General features: G+C 38.0%; 3 long non-coding RNA genes across 3 annotated transcripts in view; 1 reads left to right on the top strand and 2 right to left on the bottom strand.

Moving 5' to 3' along the window:
- LOC147843750 (uncharacterized) overlaps nt 1-13,353 on the bottom strand; it is an 83,507-nt gene that overhangs the window by 50,115 nt on the left and 20,039 nt on the right. The gene's annotated exons all lie outside the window — the stretch shown is intronic.
- On the top strand, nt 6,690-11,027 carry LOC147843752 (uncharacterized). Its single transcript, XR_015490910.1, has 3 exons — nt 6,690-8,781; nt 9,247-10,226; nt 10,420-11,027. It is a non-coding gene; the product is annotated as an uncharacterized LOC147843752 (long non-coding RNA).
- LOC147843751 (uncharacterized) lies at nt 9,302-11,731 on the bottom strand. The gene is made up of 2 exons (XR_015490996.1): nt 11,311-11,731; nt 9,302-10,693 (listed from the first exon to the last, which is right to left on the bottom strand). It is a non-coding gene; the product is annotated as an uncharacterized LOC147843751 (long non-coding RNA).

Below are 13,353 nucleotides of genomic sequence, written 5' to 3'. Positions count from 1 at the left end.
TTTCAGAATGGTGCAGTACTATTAAAACACAGTATGAAAACAAGTTGACCAGAGTGCAGAGTTATAAATGTAGTGCATCTTTTATGTCGTGGAAGACAGTTCTTACAGACACCTAGAACTTTCTTACATACAGAAATGTTGTCCCGTGTGCTGGGGCTATCCACGGCAGTGATACCTTTGTGTATGACTCGTGCAGTAATATTAAAACACAGTATAAATACAAGTTGACCAGAGTGCAGACAGTTATGAAGGTAGTGAATATTCTGTTCTGTGGTGGACTTTGTCTTGTCATTCATTTATTTTGTAGTGGACTTGAATCTAGAGGTATGCAGTGCTACAGTCTCCCTCTTTTCTCGTTGTCCATACTGTGTTCAGGAACTATATTTGCATGATCTTGACCTGGAACTGATGGGTCTGCTGTAGCACAGTAGCCAGTCTACATACCCTGACAATAAACCCAAATTTTGGTAATATGTTACAATTTAAATGAGGTAATTCAAGATTAAATTAGGTGATTAGCAAACTGTCAGACACTACACACAATAAAATGGTACCTAGGATGACACAAAACCTAACATTAGCCGTGTTTCCATCCACCTTTTTTTATGAGCATTTTGCATGTGAGCACAAAACAACGGTTGATGATAACGCCATGATGCGCATACATTTTTAAAAATGCAAATAAAAACTTGCGCATAACCGAGTAGGATTACCTTTTTATTTGATAAGAAAAGATGCGCATAAACTAAGATGGAAACACTTTTACCACACACATTTCAGCATGTGCATTAAAAAAGGTCATGTAATTTTCGATCATGTGAAGTTAAAAATGTGTGTGAATGGATAAACCAGCAGGCTGAGCACACTGTAGAACATCTGGGGCCTCATGCACAAAGACTTGCGTTGAAATCATACTAAAACATTGCGTACGCACAAAGCTGTAAATGTGTGTGCGCAGTAAGAAATTCAGATGTATGAAACACTGCGTACGCCGAATCACACGCTTATTATCTTTGTACATCTGAATGAACGTGAAACTGAGCGCAACATGCACGAGCACAAAACCCCTCCCTGCCTCCTCCCCTGTATGAATATGTCCCATCAAATAAGTTACAGGTGGAATGTTTACCTTGATATGTCCACCAAATTGGTCAAAAGCTCAACAGATTGCTCTGAGGTGCCTTCAGGTGTTAAAACTCAAAATTCCTTTGTAGGGCTGCACGATATTGGAAAAAATTTACATTGCGATATCTTTTTTCCCTGCGAGATATATATATATATATATATATATATATATATATATATATATATATATATATATACACTTAAGATATACTCTTGCACTCATTACATACAGTTTCACTGTTTTATCTGCTGCACCACTGACTAAAATTCTTCCACAAAGAACTAGATCAAGTTTTTTTTGGCTGGTGGAGGACCAAGAATGACTCAGCAGCGGCCTCACTCATCTATTTGGGTGTCTAAAAGTTAATAAGTGATGGGCATAGATGTATATATCTATGAGTGATGGGAAGCTATGCTTAGCTTAGCATATATCTTACCGTCTGCAAATGACAGTAATTTAAACGTACCATAAAACTCCTATAAGTGCATACAATTCGACACAACTACACAAGCATCATTTTAACGTTTATAACCGAACGTTAACGTTACTCTGTCAACAGCCTATTGTCTTAATTACCGCACTAACAGAGCTAACTTACGTAAACAGAGTGCAACAGATTGCAGACGTCAATAATGCAGCGTGATGGAATAATATACCGATCAAACTCCGCTTTAAGTACGCTACAAGTTTAAAAACTGCCTCTGGAACCCAGTTCAGATACAAACATTTATTTAACAAAAATAGTAATGAAGTAAAGTATTTTTCGCTCAGCCAAACCTTCTCTGTTGCTGTGTGGAGCAGCAGCCTGCGTCAGTCACCTTTTACCCCGGCCCCTGAACATCTCACTCACTCACTCACTCACTCACTCACGCGGGCATGCACTGCGGTCTCATGAGGAAATGCAGATTTTTTTATAGGTTTTTCTTGTTCCCGAGGCCTTCTCTGCAGCTTTTCTTGGGAAAAACTCAGATAACCAATCGAAATAACCCCCGCATGGGTAAAACAAAGTCGAAGGGTTCATTATGCTAACAACCTAGCAGCTCAGTTTAGGTCCAGTCTGATCAATAGGACGACTATGCTCTAGGGGTAGGCCAGTTCCCGGTCCGACTTAACAGTCAAATTGATATAGGAAGTTCCAGTGTCTTCCGAATTCGGCCTAACGTGTACCCATCTCCCCACAGCTCCTGATCCAAGAGACAGAAGTGTGCCTGTTGCACCCCAGACAGAGAGCGTTTCGGCAGAGCCCTGGGTGATCAGAGTACCTTGATATGGTACAGTGCCTCCTCTGACACTCGAAAGAAAAGTGCAGCCAACTCGTTGTGGTATTTGTCGATTTTGCACAGGCATTCGACAGTCTCCCATTATGTTGGACGTGGACCCCCATATGATAAATGTAATTCAGGAGATTTGTAGAAACAGCTGCACAAGTGTCGAGGTAGGCTGGAACGAGGGACCAGAAATCCCAGTGAGAACGTATTATGAGTATGACTTTTCCAAGAACACTGGCATCCAGATCCAACCCAAGCCAAGGTCAATCCCTGGGTAGGGATGTAAAAGCCTGACCTAGTGGTCTCTTTGGGCAAATGGTGCAAGTGCTTTGAAAAGGCGCTACTTCAAACCCTCTCATAAGGTATATGTACTCAATCTGTTTGCCCTCCGACAGCTTGTCTACTTGTCTGATGACGATGAAGCTGGTGACGGCATGCATTGATATCTATAAGCTAACTCGGCAAATCCCATCAATGCAAGTGAGGCGGATCATCTACCTAGCCAACTCTTTAGACCCACTGTTGAGAGCCCTAATGGACAACCCCCAAGTCGAGTCTATTTTCAAGACACTCACAGCCTGTTATTATTATTATTATGAATATTATTAGTACTACTTATTTTTGTTTCATTAGTTAACTTATTTTTTGTGCATTTCCTTATTTTTTTTTGCTTTTATATTATTTAATTATTATTATTTTAACTGTTTTAATCATTTATTTTAATTACTCGTTAACTGGAACTACTTAAATTTGGTTTATTTATATGACTTCCTTCATACAGAGGTATTTGACTGTCATTACTGTTTATGCTAAGGTTTCAGCGGCACAGCCCCAATCTTTCTGTTTGAGTTCTTTGGCACAATACTTTAAGAAATCCAGTCATTATCCAGGGACCAAGTGGGAATTATTTTATTACAAAAAGTCGAGTTGAGTTTAATACAGACAGCCAGTTTATATTGAGATTAAATCTGATATACAGTTAAAGTCAGAATTATTCACCCCCTGTTTATTTTTTTCCCCAATTTCTGTTTAACAGAGATTTTTTTCAGCACATTTCTAATCATTATAGTGTTAATAACTCATCTCTAATAACTGATTTATTTTCTCTTTGTCATGACGACAGTAAATAATATCTGACTAGATATTCTTCAAGACACTTCTATACAGCTTAAAGTGACATGTAAAGGCTTCATTAGGGTAATTAGGGTAACTAGGCAGGTTAGGGTAATTAGGCAAGTTATTGTATAATGATGGTTTGTTCTGTAGACTATTGAAAAATATATTACATAACGGGGCTAATAATATTGACCTTAAAATGGTGTTTAAAAAATTAAAAACTGCTTTTATTGTAGCCAAAATAAAACAAATAAGATTTTCTCCAGAAGAACAAATATTATCAGACATACTGTGAACATTTCCTGAATTTGTTCAACATCACTTTGTGAAATATTTAAAAAAAAAAAAAAAAAAAAAAAAATCAAAGGGGGGCGAATAATTCTGACTTCAACTGTATGTCCATCAGAACACACAGATGCACACACACACGAATTATAAACACATGAGGGGGAATCCTACTCTTAACTCTGTAATTTACGTAGGGAATCATGTGTCTTGTTTTATAATAATAATAATAATAAGAATAAAGGTGATAAACATTTTTTAATCACTATAAAATATTTCATTTAAGTATTGGTATTGATATCAAGGATCCTTGTTCTGAAATACTTGGTATCTGATCGAAAAGAAAAATATTGGTATCTTCCATCCCTGGACAAAAGATACAAGGTATAAGATCTTATATATATATATATATATAATAAAACATATGTATGCAAATGTATGGAAATACCGGAAATGGTGTTAAAAATCATATCACCATTATTGAAAAAAATCTATCGCAAAATATATTGATATCAAATTATTGTCCAGCCCTATGTATGGTCGTGTTCTATGAGGCTGTGTTCGAGAGTTTAATAAGGTACGGCATCACAGCCTGGTTGGGCAACTTGTCTGTGCAGCTGAGATCTAAAGTATTACGTTTGATTCACACTGCCTGGAAAATTACCGGCGTATCAGAGCTGATGTTCCCTTTAGGGAAAAGGTTCAGAGCAAGGTTATTATAGTTAACGAAAACTAACGAGAAAACGAAAACTAAAATGTTAAATAATTGTCGATAACTGAAATAATGTATTGTGTACATACAAAACTAACTGAAACTAACTAGAATTAGAGCAAAAACCCCCTTCGTTTTCGTATTTGTGAATGTATTTAATACATAATCTTACTGTAAGCCTTTTAGAAGTAAATCTTATTCGCGCTGCGGCTGCAGGTGCGGCACCTCAGAGTCTGTAATCCTTTATTAGCCATTAGCCAGATTGAGCCGCTTCTCCTCCAGTCATCCTCGCTGTTGCTCCCGCGACAAAAACAACGAATGGACATGACAGCAGCAGGGCGACAGCATTAAATACATACACTTTAAGCTATTACTTTAACACGTTTGTGCCCAATAATGAGGTTTATATCTGTATCGCGAACGAATCTTTTTAACTGGATCTTCTAAGTAAACCGGTTGAACTAGTTCACCAAATCGAACTGAATCATTTGAAAAGAATTGCGTCTCCAGTAAGCACTTATCCACCAACTACTTACATTAAAACAAGCTTAATACTTCCCCGTTGACTCTAAATAATCCAATATATACTCTCATTCAGTTATGAGAACAGCAACGTTACATTGATAAGCAGTGAACTGATAATACTGCGCATGCGTGATTCAGTGAACCAAACAAAAGCAGTACAGCCTGCTGTATGACTGAACTGATACTGTAACAACTGCAGCGCGGGTAAACAGAGCTTAAATGAGAGGATCTGGTGAAAAACACAAGTTTGTTTCATAACAGAAAATCATATTGAAGTTTAAATAAGTGAATCAATATTCAGTGGGTTGCAAAACTTTACTGTAAGACATTTTTCAGATCATGATGATGTTTTAACTGACTGAAATGACTATTGTTGACTACATAATGTAGAGTTCTAACATCCACATTAGAAACTTGAATTTCCCATCACCAGGCCCGGATTAATAATTCATAGGCCGCTGGGCACAATGTCTTGTAGGCCCCCTATAGCAACACCCCACAGTTGAGTTAAAAATAAGATTAATATAATATTTGTTAAATAAAATTTATCTATAATGTGTTGGCCACATTTTAAAAATAAATGATATACACTACATATATTTCTAGTCTACAGAGATTTAACTTAATTTCAAGGCATTTAAAGCACACTTTGAAAAAAAAAATACTAAAACAACTATAGGGGAAATTAATGGACTTTAACATACTTGTTCAAGTTCACTGAAGCAGTACTAAAATGTATATTTAAGGGTATTTTAATGTATAACTTCTACAAACTGACAATGCACATGATTTGAATAACACCTCTCCAATCCAGTTCTAGGAATCGAAGTCCTCCATAATACACACACTTATTGATGATTCCTACTTGTCTTCCTTATGATAAGAGTAGGCAAAATCCAAGTGCGGACGAGCCCATGGCCAGTACCCATAATTAGGGATGCACCGATATGGATTTTTTGGCCGATACCGATAATTCTTCAGACTTGGAGGCCGATAGCCGATATGTATAGGCTGATATTTATAAATATTTCAAAATGATATATTTTTATACAGCAAACCTCATAAAAGATTGAACTGCTCTGATAAACCGAATAGTCTATACTCAGAGCAAAACAGCTATAACTTCAAAATTGCAAGGTTATTATAGACCTATATTCACCATTTCACATAAATCAGCAGGCACAAATACATTACTTTTCTTCATAGCAACTTGACTGTTACATAAAATTAAAGTTTAAATAAGAAAATGGGATTTAATCAACAAGCAAGTAAATGTATTTAAATAAGATGAAAATGAAAGCTAAGGACTGAAACCAGCTCAAATGGTCATGAATAAAACGTGTTACAGTGACGTACACATGTACAAATATGTCATGTCCGAAAAAGCCTTTTTAGAGGTGTTTTGACTGTTCAGAGCCACCGTACAAGCCAACAGCTAAATACATATGGTACGTTTAGAAAATGCAGCACAGATTCATCCTACTAGGCGTTTTAGATTCTTTTGAACACATGTAGCTGCTGCTTGTCAATCAGACACTTCTGCGCTCGTTCTTGCTGTCAATCGCCGGAAAATGATCGATGAAAAGTTTATGATAAACCGCTGAGAGTTTCACTCGACTGTAGAGGCAGACTCGCCATCAGAGTCAGATTTTCATACAAAACTGTTTTGCATCCTCTACGCCTCTCTTGGCACGATATGCAGACCGTAATGGGTCCAGCAACCGTCATTATGTAACCTTTTATTTCCTTTTCAAGAGCCTTCATGATCAAGGAGGTCAAGGCAATAGGCGTTAATCATTTAAAGATTTTGACTTAGCTTTTTTAGGTATTTGTACAATAATTGAGCTCTTCCATAGTTCAGGTAACTGCCCTAGATCTAAGGATGATTGGAAAAGTGAATGGAGAACTCCACTTACCTGTTCAGCACAGTGACTTCATGTTCACCCTCATATACCATCAGGACCAGGGGACTTATTTTGTGGTGTTAAATGGGTTCAATTTAAAATGATCAGTAATACATAAGCTATCTTTAAATAATGCAATCGCATCATCAGTTGAAACTGCATCAAATCCAGAAAAAATGAATTGTATTTGTCAGCCAAACATAAATCAGTATCACTCTCATTAGCCATACATTGATTTACAACCTGTGTAGTGACTGCAGCCATACTTTTAATGCCTTTCCAGGCCGCCTTCAGCTTGCCTTGCATAAAACTCCTTCAATCTTATTTTTATATGTATTTTTAGCTGTCTTAACTGCTTTTTTAACTTCCTTGTTAATCTGTTTTTCTCCTCGTTAGTTCCAGAGTGAAATACTCTCTTCTTCTTCAGTATACTTGTTAACTCTTTCGTTACCCATGGTTTGTTATTGGGATACAGGGAAATCTTTTTTGTTGGTATAACAGAATCAACACAGATGTAATATAGTTGGAGATAGAAACAACTTGCTCGTTTAGATCGGGACATGTGTTCAAGAACATATTCCAATCGGTGCAATCAAACAACCCCTTAAATCTTCAATAAGGTGTCCATCTTGAACAAGCCGTATTTCCCTCTTCACTTGCTTAACTATTGGAACATACAAAGAAGACAGCAAAACCATATTATGGTCAGATATACCGAGAGGAACTGCACGATTCTGGCTAAAATGAGAATCGCGATTTTTTTGCTTAAAATAAAGATCAGGATTTTCTCACGATTCTGTAGATGTAAAATAAAGGTGTGGTAAAAACAAACATACGGCACAACATCGATAATAATATTGTGTGGTCTACTGGTTTCTATAAATAATTCTATTCTACTTATAATAATTATGATGTTGAATTATTATGTTTGAGACATGCTTGCAATCTGTCATTAAAAATCAGACATTTGCCATTATCAGATTAAATTCAACAACAATATATAGGCTAGAGTAGTTAAACTGACATTGTAAACATTTATTTTCATGCACAACTGTGAGTTCACTATGAAAGAAAAAAACATCAAATGATTGACACAATCGTAATTCTAAAATGCGACATGATCATTTAAATGAAGTGCACACTTTCGGTTTTATTTTGACTGCTAAGTGCTTGTTCATACTTCGCGCGGCTCCCAAATGATCACTCTGTGCCACAAACAGAACATTATTTACAACTGTATTACCTGTTACTCGCAACATATGCAGGTTCTGTTCACTAAAGTAGATGCGCGCGCGTCTATCATTAAATAGAGCGCGCGCGCCCTCTCTGTGAAAACAGCTCACGGACAACAGCTCGTCACGTGTGATCTCCTGGCCGCAAAAACATCATTATAAGACAAAACTGACATTTTTAGGTGAATTATACCTTATAAATACATTATGCGACTCATTCAACATCATTTGGAGGTGTCAATGTCACTGAGCAACGTGTGTGAAACATTAAACAGACTCGCGCAGCCGCCTTTTCTTCTCTCCTGAACTTGAAAATATGATTGGCAGAATTGTAGAAATGCTGGATTAAGATCGTCTAGGAGATTGCGATCTTTTAACGATTAATTGTGCAGCTCTAGTACCAAGAGGAGGTAATGATCTTTACGCTCCCAAAACTGACCCATAACATCTGCCCAAGACTTTATCAGCACGTGTGGGGCATGCGACATATTGGTAATATCCCTTTAAATATTTGTCCATAAAACAATAATTAAAATCCCCTAGGATTAATTAAGGGGCATCTGTGGATATATTATCCAGTTTGTCCAGAACACTTTCAACAGTTTTAAACACCGTATCTATAGGAGCCATATTACTTTTCATTTAATTATAATGTTTATTTGTATACTGATTGGTTTGGGTTTCACAGTGACGTTTTATGTTTTGGTCACGTGGGCATAACTGGCACCTGCTCGAACATATAAAGCGCGTGCACAATCACACAGGTGGAGGAGAGAAGGAGAGTGGGGTAGCCGTATTTTTTGTTGACCGCAAACAGCAGCGCAAACCAAGCAACGCAAAACTGTATCACAACGGCACACGCAACAATCATCACACCAACGCAATAATCGGCACCATACAAAACAGGTATTCAAAGACACAAATTGCTGTATTGTTTTTTCATGCTTCAATTTACATAAAGTTTTCCATATAACATCTTGGGCTCAGTGTCTCTGTCTAAAGCCACCAGCGCGTCACAAATAAAGGACCCTCACTGCCTCTCGAGCGACTTATAGGAGGCATCAGGAAGTCGCAATAGTATCAATTTGAGCACGTGGGTGTATGTAGACAACAACAAAGAACAGCTGAGGCAATTCCCGTGGAAAATATTTATCTTTATTTATATTCATCTCATTTGTGGAAGAATAAATTATTTTACAGTAAATGCCTCTAATCAAAACATCCAACTCAAAATGCCAATTCGACTTACAGTAGTGCAAAACTTCATTAATAAACGATTTAATGTGTGCAAAACAACGGCAGTGGCTTATCTGTACCTATTAAAGCAAACACAAAACAGAATAAATGAGCAATCAGCACATTCCCTACATACAACACATCATACACATGATGATTCTCAAATGAATGTGTCCAGGATCCAAACATCAGTCTACACTCTACACTGAGAACAAAACTTTCATGCAAACGCAGAATCACACTCCATGAAAGAAAATGAGCGAACTCACTGGTTTTGATCCTCTGAAGCACTCGTAGCGATTAGCACCTGTGTGACCTGTTCTGCTTCTCTCCCCTGCTCCATCTCCACTAGCGTGGTCTGAATCCCCCTTCCTCAAAGATCGCATGAGCAGCACATTAAGCCATCAGATAAGCAAAATCACCCCACAAGCATCTACTACATCTCACAAGTTGACACAAAACTGTAAACGTCCTCTACTTAACAGTTTTATCCACTTTCTCTGTGTGTGTGTGTGTGTGTGTGTGTGTGACTGCGCTCTCTGTATCCGACGTGCACTGCTCTCCCCGCGTTTGTGTGTGCGTAAACTCTTAAAGGGGCAGCACTTAAAAACAAGCGAAACTAAATATGATTATTAAATATGATTAGTTAAATGATTAATTTAGACCCAGCAGCTATAGAACAATTTTTAAAACCACAAGAACTACAGTTACTAGTGTTGCCCATTGATAAACATTAAGGAAAAACCAAGACATTAAGAGTTTGTGATGAAGGATGAGGTCGCTTCTTTGTCCCATTTATTTTATTGTAGAGATTTGGTGAAGGTGGGTCATTTGTCAGCCTTATGATAAACAACATACAGAACTTTAAGAGCACAGAGGGGTTAAAAAATACAACTTCTTCATTTTACCTTTACCTTACCCAAATTTAACCTTTTCATTTTTGTTGTTAACTTATAATATATTGCTTGAAATGAAGTGTACTGTTGCCAACTATTTTTTGTTTAATCTTATAAAGCTGCACTTGATGAAGCTGATGCACGAACTGAGGAGCTACAGAAAGAAGCTAAAGATATCAGCAAAGAATGAGATGCTTGAGTTAAACCTTCATTTCCCAGAGTCCTCTTGCCACAAGTTACACACGGTTTTCATCTGCAAAAACATTCACCGTTTTCTGGGATTGTATTGCACCATCAGCAGAAATCTTAATACTGGACAAAGAGTCAAACAGTTGCTGAGGATGACACAACAGCAAGTCCTCAGAGATCAGGGGCTGCGTCCAAAACCGCCCACTACTCAGTAGGTACTGCAATTGAATTTGAAGTACTACTCGGCTGTTAGAAAAGCACATTCTATACAGTATGAATTTTGTTATGGTCACGTGACTGACCTCAGCGCAGCGTGCATGAGATGTGCAATAACAATTTGCTGGAAGTAGTAAGTCATCCGGGTACTTCTCAGTACTTCTCACATACTGAATTTTGAGTTCTATGAATTCAGACACACTACTTGACTCGCATACTGATTTTAGCCCACTGTATAGTATGGAAGTATGCGGTTTTGGACGCAGTCAGGGTGTCTGGCACCTCTACCCATATGGTGTTTGGGTCAGAAAAGGTTCAGCACAAAATAAAAACACTAAATAATACACAAATTACGTTAAGGTGCTTTTTTTCTTGTAAAAGTTATTTCCTGACCTGGTGCCAAATTCTGAGTAACAAAATAAATAATAGGCAGGGGAAACACAAATGGATATACACAAAGTCAAAACGTATACAACAGCACGTACAATCAACAGAAACAACTTAGCATCAGGAATAACTATTTCACATCAACTCAAACAACACGCCAACGTAACTCGCTCTCGCCCGCACCTGTTGGTCTCTTTTTAAAGGACGCCCTGGGTAACCTCCTCCAATCCCAGGGCTCATCGCCTGTGTAACTGGGGCGGGGCCTGCAGGTGTAAAGAGAGGAAAAGAAAGAGACACACACACAGACAAACACATCTGCCAACGCAACACACACGTACATCCAAATTGCCCCAGTTACGAGGTGTGGTATTTACAGTACGTTTCTGGTAAAGCCCCCCTCCCCAGAGAACCTTTTGTCAGATTACTGTAACACACTTTTTGACTTTTGTTCACACTTTATGTTTCATAAAAAAAGAAATGATATTGTTAAAAATAAAAAAGAATTAATATGTTGTTGAAAACACGCTTGCATGTGTAAACACACTAACACACACACACACACATTCAAAAAAAGAATTAAACTAATATCTGATACGTTAATGAAAATTAAATTACTGTTTGTAAAAGTAAATATGTATCGTACATTTATGTATGATATATATATAAATGTAAGTTTTGCATCATATAGTGTATTTAACTATTTATTATCAGAATTTGCAGTCATCACCCCCTACTGTTTTTAAAACTAGAAAGACGACCTCCAAATCAGCTTCCTTAAATTGGACATGTTTTTAGTTTTTCAAAGGGCTTTTTGTCTTCGACTTTAAACACTTCTAATCCTTCTTCAACACTGGTGAATTTATTTCCCGATGGCAGACAAGTTTAAAGGTAGGGCTACTATTTTTTAATGTTAATTACATTTAACTTATCAAGCCTTTTTCTAAATTCATTTACATTTTTCTTTTGAGCTCCAATCAAGTGTTTGAGCTCAGTTGGTGTTTCTGTGTGGAGTTTACATGTTCTCCCTGCGTTTGCGGATCCACATCCGCTGCGTAAAAACGTGCTGGATAAGTTGGCGGTTCATTCCGCTGTGGTGACCCCGGATTAATAAAGGGATTAAGCCAACAAGAAAATGAATGAATTGGAGATGATCCTGGAAACAATTTGTAAGTAATTTAGTTTTTTCCTGTATAAATGATGAAGCTCAACTTGAAGCAACTACGTCACTGCCTACAGACACGCATTGCTTCGTAGATCATGAGGTAGGAGCCAACGAATCAGTTGTAGAGACAGAGTCTTCAGTGGATTTTGTTTCAACGCAGACCAACGCATCGTCTTTTAAATTGAACACGGGGGAGGCAACATCTCAGAGACCCGGAAACTGAACGGATCATCTGTTGGATACGGTGTTGGAAAGAATCAGAAAATAATATTAAAACCAGAAAAGGATTCTGACGATGTATGCTGATGAGGCTGAAGATCTTTGCCAGGACCTGACGAGTTCGGGTTTAATTTCTATCATTTTAGACGGAGCCGGGTCGGGCTTGGCTTGCCCAGTAAATGAATAGTCATGTGATGCATTTCAATTAGCGCAAGAAAGTAATCCAATCGTTTGTTACAACATTAAAAACCCTCCCTGCAAAGGTAAAACAAATGATGACGGAGAAGTTGAAAAGAGCAGTTTTTGACAGCGGTCAGGCCAGCTCGATAAGAACAGTCATTCTAGCGCCAAGGTATGTCGGTGGTCGCTCGTACACTGCGTACAGTAAAGAGCTACACAGCTATGTTATGGCTCTGTCCACTGAGAGCAGTTAACCCCAATCTCTGTTGTTGCCATCAGCTGTTCTCAGGCAGAATCATCTCTCAAAATTCTGCACACAGAGATACATACACACAGCAGTTCTGAGTGATGCATCTACCCACATCTGCTTTTCCTCCTAGCCCTGTCTGAACTCTTGACCTGTGTATGCACCAGGAGCAGATCCCAATCTGTACATAGTAATAAATCGCACTGGACACAGCAGGATAGCTTCACGTCTTCTTTTTATTGATCCCTAAAATACATGGGACACTCCATCAGAAAGAAACTCTCCACGCTTTCCTCTTCTTTCACACACAATTCAAACACAAGTGGAGGAGAAACGTTCACACGTCTTGCCTCGTCAGCATCTAAACTCGGACTGAGGCTGACGCAACTCTCCCGCACTCTCCGACTGTTTCTCAATATGCGTTCTTCAGCGGTCTTGCGTCCTCGTGCAACA

Source organism: Danio rerio, chromosome 5 (assembly GCF_052040795.2).
Source record: "Danio rerio strain M-AB ecotype USA chromosome 5, GRCz13ab, whole genome shotgun sequence".
NCBI lineage: Eukaryota > Metazoa > Chordata > Actinopteri > Cypriniformes > Danionidae > Danio > Danio rerio.
This window is presented reverse-complemented; position numbering and strand designations above follow the sequence as displayed.